Source organism: Carlito syrichta, unplaced genomic scaffold (assembly GCF_000164805.1).
Source record: "Carlito syrichta isolate Samal-C Ts95f unplaced genomic scaffold, Tarsius_syrichta-2.0.1 Scaffold307715, whole genome shotgun sequence".
NCBI classification, from domain to species: Eukaryota; Metazoa; Chordata; class Mammalia; order Primates; family Tarsiidae; genus Carlito; species Carlito syrichta.
Window position 1 is genome coordinate 1,502 of NW_007251811.1, and position 9,654 is coordinate 11,155.

Below are 9,654 nucleotides of genomic sequence, written 5' to 3' on the forward strand. Positions count from 1 at the left end.
AAAAATTTTCATAACTATCTACTTTATTATAGGACAGAAATGTACTATATAAGATTTCCTTTTAGATAAATATATATTTTTTTATATTCCTTTCTTTTTTTTTTTTTGTTTTCCTGCTAAAACTTTATTTGTATACCAACAACTTTTTACGTTTTTCCTTTGCTTTTTGCTTTCCTTTTTACTTATTTATAGATAACCTTTTACAGTCAATTTGAATTTACCCTTCAGTAACTGTTAGGTGAAACATTTAGTTTTGGGAACACCTTTAATTCCACTGGAGAGCAGGTTTTAGGAGGAAGAAGTTCAGTATGAGCACAAGGGCTAAAAACTTAGCCTCAGTATTAATTAAGAAATTAATTTGGACCCCAGTCACATTTATATAGACCCAAGGATTCTCTGGGTGATGGCATACAAAGTGTTGTGCTGGGCTGTGCTCTCCCCCTTCAATCAACAGCCACTATCGCCGAGCTAGGTGTTTCCTCCCCCTTCGGGAGAGGACGCACCATCTCTTTCAGTGGCTTTTTAGTCCAGATATTGGACAAAGTTCTGGGGGCTTAGGCTATTAAGAACAATTGTGTCTCAGGTGCCTAGACTGACCACACTTATAGCAGCTGATACCATCCCCTTAGCAGGTTTATCCTTATTAGGCCTCTTTTGGGTGGCTGGAGCTTTTGCCTTTAGTGGCAACTGCCAATTTGTTTACCTTTCCTTTGACTGGTGATCATTTTGGAGTTCTTTTCCTTTTTTTTTTTTTTTTTTTGCTTCATGACTTTTCCAATGATGTTTACAAAAATGGCCTGGTTCAAAACCCTTTAGAGTGAACAGACTACAAAGATGTAAAATGATCTGTTCCTACATATTCCTAATTATGAACAGGCAAAATTGTTAAAAATCCTCATGAATTACTAAACAGCACTCTTAGTTGTAAGACATGGACAATTAAATGAGCATAGCCAAAAAAACGCAAGCATTAGTGTTACTTAGTATTACAATATAATATAGGGACTCAGCATACATTATAAGACTCTGAGAAACTTCCCAACAGTTTTACAGGGACAAGTAGTTGATTACGATTTTAGGCAAGGCCTAAACCTTGAGGAACGGACTTACTTTTAACTAACCTGGCTTTTAGTATTTGAAAACGAGAACAGCCTATTCATTTCCTTAGTTGCCAGAGAAAGATTAGTTCCAAGGCTAGCATTAACTTACACTGAGTTAACAAAAGGCTAGGTAGTATATAAGAGACATTTCTCCGTTTCTTTACAGGTGGATTAGAATGAGCCCCTTTAGAATTTACAATGGAGAACACAGGCTAAGGAAGGGAGGGGGAGTGGTCCCCGGAAAGAATTTAAGATAACCAGTAACACTCCTTATACACAACAGGCAATTTTCCACAACCTTAACAACAAAAGGCAGAAATTTTAACACTGCCAACGGGTTAGGAGAAAACACCACACAAATAAAGGGAGACATAAAATGACATCAAGAAATATGCGCCAACCAAGTTTTTAAAAGATGATGCCCCATCACACAAAGCATAATAACTCAACCAGCCTTTTAGCATATTTAAAGTGACAGGCACACACAAATAAGAAAATGACAGGTATGGGAAATATCCGCTTTGTCTCCCTTCAGTTATACTCCTCACGAAGATATCTCAGACACCTCTTAGCAATTGGTAGGTTGGTACACCCCCAACGCAGACTAACTATGTGGAACCTTCCCGCCGTCCATCTCATTCACACAGAAACACACAGCACATTCGCCAACTCGTCGTCCTAATCCTAGGAGTCTACGGGTTCATCTTCAGACAGTGTTTCCTTCCACTGCCTTTCAGCCCTTTCCTTCAGGCTGGAAGATTACTAGCGGGCTCCGGGAGGTGATCAAGCTCCCCTTCTGCCATCCATTGGCAGGTCTATGCAAAGGCCTTTATTCCTACCTTTTCCATCAGGTGGTCCTTCTGTCCTTTCCGTCAGGTGGTCGTTCTTGTGCCAGTTCCTTGCCTCTTGGGTTCCTGTTGTGCTTTCGTGGTCCAAGCTTCAGTGCGCCGGGAGGGGACTCTCTCCTACGAATCAAAAAGTCCGTTGCGCGCCAGGCGAGATTGTCCTTCCCATTGTCCTGGAGGTGGCACCTCGATGACAAAGGAGGTGGAACACACCGTCTCCAATCTCCATTTCCCGGCCGACGCACCAGAAAGGTAGCAGGAAAAATAAAGAGATCATGACACCGAGACTATTATAGGAAGTGGCACTTTATTACGCTGGCTAGCACAGCATAGCGGGCCGAGAATTTATACCCTCGTTTAGGTAAGGGAGCGGGGTCGTGTTGAGTGATTACATACTTCCTTTGAAATCTTACAAGGTTGTACTTAGCAAAATCAGATTTTTCAAAGAACAAATGGTTTCCAGAAACTGCAGGCTTGTAAACTGTCAACTTCAGAAGGGGGGTTTTAGATAAGACTTTTTTTCATTTCCATGAAATAGCCAGTCTCTGGGCCATTTGGCCTTTCTTAAACAAAACCTGCTTAACACCGGGCAGGCCTTTAAAGTTGCAACTTGCCTTTCAAAGGGAAATACCTTTAATTGCTATTAACCTTTCCTTCTTGCCACTGGGCTAGTGGCAGCCCAGGTGAGGCCAACTGCTGATCCCGAATCAGTCACATGTGTTTCTATGTTTATTTACTCATTCACACAAGAAATATATTTGAGCATATGCCGCCTCCTGCCACAGCAGGGCACGGTCACCGGCTCGCTCAGGAAGCCCCGGCAGCCCAGGCAGCTGAAGCTGCCGCCGGTGCCCGCGCCCGCGGCCGCAGGGGGGGCTGTGCTCCAGCCCAGCCCGTGGCGGAGCCGGTAGTTGAACACCAGGTAGTCCACCAGGGTGCCGAGGCACTCAGGCCTGGCCAGGGCCCCACGGCGCAGTGCCTCGAGCTGCCTTCAGGTGGCCGCCCAGCGCCAGCAGCTCGCTGCGGTGGAGCAGCAGCTCCCAGTGCTTCGAGTCCACGGCCACGCGCTCCAGCAGGTCGCCGCCCACTTCCCAGAACCGGCCTTGGCCCGCGGCGTGGACGCCGTTTCCCGACTCCCTCCAGGGGAGGTCCTCGCCACAGCCGGAGACATTATGGCCTGTGGAAGGCTGCTCTGCCGCCGTGGCCGCCTCCGCCACGGTCCCGGAGCCACCGGAACACGCGGCTCCGCACGCGGCCGCGAGCGGGGGGGGGGGGGGTGGGGGGGGTGAGGTGGCGCTGGCGGGGCTGAAAGTTTAGAGGGAGCTGACTAGTATGGGGGGAAAATTATCTCTTCCAAGTTAGAATCAGGGAGAACGGGGTAAAAGGGGTTCTTTGGGGACTTATGGAAGGGATTCTGCTTCTCGCAAGGCTGTGACAACACACTCTTGCCCTGCAAGAGAGCACTTGTTAGAAAGGTCCCTTCTCGTGGCCAGCCTACATTGAAGGCGGGCCACTCAGTGGTGCACACTCTCTGTGTCTGTCCCATCTCACTCGTCAGTACTGTCGCCCCAACAAACACAACCAACAAGACGAAAAGGAAAAACAACAAGAGACAGACAGTAGCGGCCGCAAAAACAAATCTGAAAGTACGATAGGGGAGAGACAGACCGTCGACCAGTCTGACCTTCCCCACAGATGAAGACCTCGTCTTATGGATGGGGACGTCAGATGTCTCCCACGAGCCCTGGCCGGCGGCTTTCCAGCGCGTCCGCCTAGCCTGATGCCGACCTCAGAACAAAGTGTGGAGCTCCACCTGAGACACAGAACACAGATGCACTAACCCAGGAGCGACTTACCGAATGCCGGCCTGAAAACCCTCCGGACTGGGGTCTTGGGGTCTCTGGGATCTCGGGAGAGCCCCCAAATGTAGCGGCCGAAAGTTCGATCCGAGAGACCACCAAGAGCCAATTCCGATGAAAGTTCAAGAGGGTCTTTATTTGATGAAAGTTCAAGAGGGTCTTTATTTACAAGCTCGAGCCTGGGCCTCTGTTGACAGCCGACACAGCGGAGTACATTCAGAGGCCCTGACTTCCTTAAGCAGATGCCTTTTATGCTTTTACACAAAGGGAGGAGGAGTTTGGGGGGGCTTTCCAGTTGTGTTACCATTTAATTGGGTAGTAACCTCTGGTGGTCAGCTTAATCGTGGATTGGCTAGCCTGACTCGGGCTGACCTTGGTCCACTAGCTAGGGAAGTTGCACAGACATCTGGAAACTTAGGTGATTATCCCCTGGCACCTGACTGGATGTTGCTAAGGGGAAAGTGAGATAAGGGAAGGGGTTGAAGCTTTGCAGTTTTTCCCATAACTGGAACTTTAAACAGTTACAGGTTATGTTTTAAGACAGAATACTAAAAATGGCTGTGCTATTGTCCACAAGCTGATTACATATTTATTGGGTTATAGCATGCTCTTAACCTAAGTCTATGGTATACTTTATTACGGTCCTCTCACTATAAATTTAAAAAATTAGCCAGGCATGGTGATGCATGCCTGTGGTTCCAGCTACGTGGAAGGTTGAGGCAGAAGGATTGCCTGAGCCCAGCAAGTCAAGGTTGCGGTGGCCAGGAGCATGCCACTGCCCTCTAGTCTGGGTGACAGAGTGAGACTCCTACTTAAAAAAAAAAAAAAGAAAAAGAAAGAAAGAATAAAGAAAATCAATAGAACCCCACGGTTTCTTTTAGAGGGTGAGGAGAGGGGAGGCTAGTGGAATTTGAGTCAAGCCCTCAAGTTAACTCCTTTTGTTGTCTGGCCTCTGGGTGGGTTAATGTCTAGGTGAGGGATACCAGAGATACAAGGAAAGCCAATGCTCTCCATGCCCACCTTGTCCTCACCCAGGCAAGAAAATGAGCAGAGGCAGCGGTGAGAGCTAGTTGGTTAAAAGCAGTTAACGGGAAGCCTACGTCAAAACGAGCCCATCTTTTTTATTATTTTAAAAATTTTTTTAGAGTTGTGGTGTTCCTGTGAGGATTTGCTACATAAGTGTGTGCAGGTGCGGTTTGGGCTTCTAGTGAGTCCTCCTCCTCCTGGTAGCAGGCATGTACCTAATGGTAGTGCACGCCTGTAGTTCCAGCTACTTGGATGGCTGAGGCGGAAGGATCACCGGAGTCCAGCAGGTCCAGGCTGCGGTGGCCAGGGGCGGCCACTGCACTCCAGTCTGGGTGACAGAGTGAGACTCCAATTCAAAAAAAAAAAAAAGAACAGCAAAAAACAGCCTTTCCCTTCACTTAGAAGGGGATTTGGATGGGAGGGTCCAAATCTCCACTGTCCAAACACAAAACCTAGAGCACAACACCAACACAAAAATCAAAATGTATCCAGAATAAAGGTACACTCAAGGTCAAGGTGAATTTTAAGGAATATGTATCTGATCTTTTAGTAAAAATGGCCCCACTCCAGCATTTTTAAAAGGCAGATGTTTTTGTTTCTATTTCATTTCCCAAAGGGGTATACAATCTACTGAAAGCGTAAATTAAAAAAAAAATCTACTGAAGCTGGGCTCGGTGGCTCAGCCTGTAATCCCGCGCCTTGGGATGCTGAGGTGAATGGATTGTCTGAGTTCAAGACCCACCTGGGCAACTTGGCGAGACCTCATCTCTACAATAAACCAAAAAATTAGCTGGGTGTGGTAGCGTGTGCCTGTAGTTCCGGCTGCTTGGAAGGCTGGGCGGAAGGATCACTGGAGCCCAGCAGGTCAAGGCTGTGGTGGCCGGGAGTGGCCATTGCACTCCAGTTTGGGCGACAGAGTGAGACTCCAACTCAAAAAAAAAAAAAAAAAAAAAAAATCTTCTGAAAGAGATATAATGAATCAAAATAAATTGGCTCACTCACAAGCAACATTCCTGGGTAATGATTTTTGGTCACTGAGACTATCAGCCCATCATCTCAAAGTGGTGAAATTCAGGATAATCTGAGAAAAGAGAATTCAAAAGTGGCAGCTGAAGGTTTATGTAGGAAACACACACATACGACCCCCACCTTCTTCAGTGTACATGTCAAGAGGCCAAGACCCCTGATCATCAAAATAAGTTATTTTGTACATTACAATGCATAGGACAACAGAGGGAAAGGCACTTTCATGGAGGGTAACTGAAGGCATTTTGCAAAGGTCCACCACTCTGAGCAGAAGGACTGGAGCCCAATGTTGCCTTCATTAACTTGACCCCTTCTCTTTTTTGGTTGCAGTGGACTCAGTGGGAGCCGTTTCTTGTATACGTTCTACTGGCTTCTCCTCCTCCTCCCCCTCACTATCTTGGGGATAGAGGTCAGGGGATTTCTGCATGCATTCTTGCATGGCCCGAAACTGGCCTACACAGTCTGATCCCTTGACATCCTCTGTGCTATAGTAGAAGCAGGAAAAGGCTGACTTGAACTGTGGCTCACAGGGGCCGATGGCCATTCCAAGACCCGGGCAATTCCAGTTAATGTCTCCATCCGGCAGTATCAATCCATGCTCCTCATATGGGTCAATGGGGTCATCAGCCACCACCTCTGCATTGCTTGGAGTTTTGTGGTCTTCTTTGTCACAAATATGATTCTATCCTTCCCTTCCTCACGGCAGTAGGACATGGCTGTGGGCCCATGCTCGGACCTCACAGAAGTGGCAGCAGCGGCTGCAGCTTCTTGCTATACTACTTGCTATTTTGTTTTCTCTTTTATGATAACATAGCTTCACCACAGGATCCCAGGGACCTGGGATGGTCTATTTTCTGGCATTTCTCAAGGTCTACAGGAGTCCTATTTCTTGTTAATTTGTTGCTTTTTGTCTGATCCTGTTGGACACATGGAACTTCCTAGAGATTCGGTTCTGTAAGTGGTGCTACCATAAATAATTCCGTATAATTTCAAAAGTATTTTTGTTTATTCATTCATTTTCTAGTATGTGTTGGGTTCCTACAGTGTGCCAGGCACTGCCAGGTTTAAGGTTCAACACTGAATAGGAGAGTCTCTGCTGTCAATGAGCTTAAAGTCTAACAGGGAAGACTGGCAGGAAATCAGACAACTACAGTGCTGTTGGGTCAAATGCAGGGGGTGATGGGACCGCTGTGGGGGCACTACCCCAGCTCAGAGCTAACTGGTTTATAGCTCTTTGGACATAGTACCAGAAGGCTCAGTAATGTGAATGCTGGGCGAGATTTTCTTTCATTCAAACATTTTAGTGAGTGTATTTTCATTTCTAGATGTTCTGTTTTGGTTCTTTTCAAATATGCCTGCTTCCCCCACCCTCCCCCCCAAACGTCCTCTTCTTTTTTCTAGTACTTCCTATTCTTTATCTTTATCTTTATTTGAAAACTGCATTTTTCCCTTTAAGGTTTTCTCCAGATGACTCCTCCATTATCTCTGGTTCCTGGGGGTACTAATCCTGCTTTGCCTGTTCACTCTGTGGAAAGTGTGCTTAAGTGGTTTGCAATTTTTTTTTTTAGGACATTTCCCCCTTCTACCCGGTGAGTTCCGGGTTGTAGAAATATAGCTACAGTGCAGTTTTATATTTGCTTCTGCTTAGTACCCTAGGGTCCAACTGGTTTAACTGGTTTTCCTTTTTTTTTTTTTTGAGTTGGAGTCTCACTCTGTTTCCCAGATGAGTGCAGCGGCAAGCTCCCAGCCACCGCAGCCTTGACCTGCTGGGCTCTGGTAATCCTTCCGCCTCAGCTTTCCAAGTAGCCGGAACTACAGGCATGTGCTACCATGCCCAGCTAATTTTTGATTTATTGTAGAGACGAGGTCTCACCAAGTTGCCTGAGTGGGTCTCAAACCCGCGGGCTCAGGCAATCCACTCGCCTCGGCCTCCCAAAGTGCTGGGATTACAGGCTGAGCCACGGAGCCCAGCCCGGTTTTCCTTTATTTGCTTGGGGAAATTGCTCCATCACTTAGAAACAATGTACTGAACATTTACAATATGTATAGTCCCATATTTGGTGATGTGGAAGATAGACAATAATGCAAGACAATACAATGTGGCTGCCTTACACGGGACCACAGTCTGAAAGGGCCAAATACAATATAAACAAGACGTTAGGTGACCATGTAAGGGCAGAGTAAAAGGCTTAACAGTGAACAATCAAGTTCAGAAGGAAAAACAGACAGCTGGAGAAAAAAGGGAAGGAAAAGCCCAGAGAAGGAAAAGGTTTGTGTAAGGAAGTTTCAGAAGGAAAGAAAAGGAAACCACACACCCTTCCACCCTTCCTCTCAGCTGGAAATCTACCACCTCTTCTGGGTGAAGAATTGTTCTGGAACCATGAACTTGACTTTCAGGTCTCTCCTGAGAAAGCTAAATCAGAATCCAGGCAGAAGGAAGTCATTTAAAGCACTCCTTGGGGAAGGGTGGGAGGTTTGATGAAAGTTGTGTTTGATGGAGAAAGTAGCACGTTGAAAGTTCTGTTTGATGGAGAAAACAGCTCGCTGAAAGAGCTAGGGAGCTGTGCTATGCAAGTGATTTCGCCTAGACAAGCCTGGATGGAGGGGGGGAGGGAGTCTGGCATGTTTTGAACGTGGACACTGCATCCAGTGTTTGCTGTCAGGAGTGGTAACAGGAAAGGCAGCTTTTTAGCACAGACTGGGAAGGACAGACTGTGGGGAACCTTGACTAATAGGAAAAGCGATCAGAAGGCAGATAGATGTCTATTATAAAGAAATGTGGAGGTGGGGGGGCACGGTGGCTCACACCTATAATCCCAGCACCATGGGAGGCCAAGGTGAGAGGACTGCCTGAGCCCATGGGTTTGAGACCAGCCTGGGCAAGTTGATGAGACCTCATCTCTACAATAAATAAAAAAACAACAACACAAAAATGAGCCTGGCCTGGTGGTACATGCCTGTAGTTCCAGCTGTTTGGAAGGCTGAGGAGGAAGGGTTGCCTGAGCACAGCAGGTCGAGGCTATGGTGGTTGAGAGTGTGGCACTGCCATCCAGTCTGGGTGACAGGGTGAAACTCCAACTCAAAAACTCATGCCTGTAATCCCAGTACTTTGGGAGGCTGAGGTGAGAAGATTGCCTAAGCCCAGGGTTCTAGACCAGCCCAGGCAACTTGGTGAACCCTTGTCTCTACCATAAAAAATAAAAATAATAAAAAAGCCGGGTGTGATGGCGCGCGCCTGTGGTTCCAACTACTTGGAAGGCCGAGGCAGAAGGATCACCTGAGCCTGGCAGGTTGAGGCTGCGGTAGCCATGGGCAACAGAGTGAGATTCCGATTCATTAAAAACAAAAACAAAAAAACAAAAACAGGAACAGGGCACTCGCTGCCCTAAGTACCTTCCCCGCAGGATAGTTGTGAGAATTACATTAGAGTAACACTGTGAAGCGCTTTACAAAGTTTCTGGCACATAGTAACTGCAATTTTAGGGCCGGTGATTATTATTCGCTTTTACTCTGGGCGCCTGGCACAGCGCCTGCGTGTGCTCACCTGGAAGGACGATCCGGTGAGGGAGACCATCAAATACTTCCAAGCAGAACAAATTTTATAACCACGAGGGAGGAATGCGACGGCGCAACAGCGGGGGAGGGTGACCACACTCGCGGAGGGGACATCTGGACTCGGTGAGGGGGGCATTCCTGGCAAAGGGTTCGGTAAAGCGGTGAGACAAAGAGGCAGGAGGCCGCGGAGCGGGTCGGGGCTCGGGGCTCGGGGCTCCGTCTGCAGCGGGAGGGCCCCTCGCA

General features: G+C 47.3%; 1 pseudogene; it reads right to left on the reverse strand.

Moving 5' to 3' along the window:
* Positions 1-6,154: 6,154 nt before the first annotated feature.
* LOC103266968 lies at positions 6,155-6,570 on the reverse strand (annotated as a pseudogene).
* Positions 6,571-9,654: the final 3,084 nt, after the last annotated feature.